This window comes from Elephantulus edwardii, unplaced genomic scaffold, assembly GCF_000299155.1.
Source record: "Elephantulus edwardii isolate Elephantulus edwardi_28Jun2011 unplaced genomic scaffold, EleEdw1.0 scaffold00178, whole genome shotgun sequence".
Taxonomy (NCBI): Eukaryota; Metazoa; Chordata; class Mammalia; order Macroscelidea; family Macroscelididae; genus Elephantulus; species Elephantulus edwardii.
Window position 1 is genome coordinate 2,376,302 of NW_006399928.1, and position 1,796 is coordinate 2,378,097.

The window sequence follows — 1,796 nt, forward strand, 5'->3', positions numbered from 1 at the left end:
TCTTATTTTATACGATTTGCTTACAAAGTTCATATACATTGTTTCATACTATCCTTCATTCATATTGTGTTTCATATAATCATTCCCATTATGTTTTATAAAATTAATCACTATTGAAATATGCTCACCATTAACCTGTCTCTCCAGATCCCCGCCGATCTTTCTAATTTCCTTTACCACCCCTCTTCAAGTTGACTGGCAAATTTGGATAACAAACACAGGCCTAAATGGCAGAATATGGAAAAATAGTATTAAAATTTGGAGTTTCATTCTAGAAATATCTTTTATGGCATATTTTCATTAGAAGACTTTCCATTCTAAATGGTTATTCTGAACATGCCAATGGAGAGGGCATAAAATGTAGCCTAACACTGGACTGTTAACTAAAGGCCAGTTATTTGGAGATAGGGTAAAGAAAAAGGGAAAAGTCAGCAATCAAGAAATAATTCTCAATCACTTAGTTGAAACCTGGAAACTAATTTCTCACACCCTGAAAAAGAAATGCATCAAAGCCTCTCTGTTAGTTTATTGTTCCAAGAATCTAGGAAAGCAGAAGACAGAGTTATAATATTTCCCCCATGTGGTAAGAGACAATATTTTCTCCAGTACCCATGACTCTATGCCATTTGTTTAGTCCCTGGACTTCCATAAAGTTCTGGCAAGACAGATAGTTGAGAAGCAGGATTAAAGTTGCCCTATTCTATCTAGAGGCTCCCCTCCTTGGGTGAGATTCCTTCCTCCCACCCCCTCAACAGTATTTTATACTCAGTATCATTCAAAAGTCACACCAATATTTCCTCAGCATTCTATTTCCTTGTTTAGGGACAGTATAAGTGGTAGGGAGGAAAATAGGATCCCACTGTTGTCTCTGAAGTGTATGAGACCACTCATAGTACAAGGATGAGATGGCAAGTAAGATTAGATGGAAGACCTTTTTTCTTTTTCAAACTAATTAGTATACTCTATTAAAAAATATGGTTTATTTCTAAGCACCTAGCTCATGATATTCAATAAACTTTTTTTTTTAAAATCAGGGTTCACACATGATAGACTATCAAAACATCCTCTTCCGGATGTTTTTCACCCGGAAAACTAGGTTAGCAAAAAGGATAATAGTTTGGGTAATATAGCTGGCTAGCTGGCATAATTCAGGGCCTGTCTCCTTACCCCTTCACTTCACTGTGCTAGAAAGGGCTGAGAATAGTTTTTTAAGTCACTTCCTTGGGATCTAGACAGCATGCTCAGGTAGATTTTACATGGAAGGTTGTGGCTTCAGCACTCTAGTGCACAGTCCTCTCCTTCTGGCGATGATAGTCTAGAGGAAAAAAAGAAAAGCGCAGATGATTTTTAGGCCTCAGATTCCAATTCCCCATTATCATTATTTGGTGCCTCTAGTAATTGCTATACAGTGTCTACCTACACAGGGCCTTGCTAGGTAAATAAAAATGTTTCACTTACTGTAGGGAAAAAAACGCACACGCATGCTGATTTCACGGGCTGTCTTCAGGATTTCAACAGCCTGGAAGGAACACAGTTGCTTATATAGATATGTCTCAGGATAGAACCATAACCAGGGTAAAGTAACTTGCCACTCCAACTTTCCAAGTCACTAACAGTGCACATCAAGTTATGGTTTAGAACTTATCCTTCCCGGTCTGTCTTACCTGGAATGGCTACTTGCCTCATCACATGTTATGCTCACCTTGCTGTGTTCAATATCTTGGAAATCTACATCATTCACAGCTAGGACTTGGTCCCCTTCTTGAAGTCCTGCTCGGTGTGCATCAGAGTCAGGA

The 1,796-nt window shown here is 38.6% G+C and overlaps 1 pseudogene; it reads right to left on the reverse strand.

Annotated features, from left to right (window-relative positions):
• Nucleotides 1–1,280: 1,280 nt before the first annotated feature.
• LOC102871135 overlaps nucleotides 1,281–1,796 on the reverse strand; it is a 5,127-nt pseudogene continuing 4,611 nt past the window's right edge.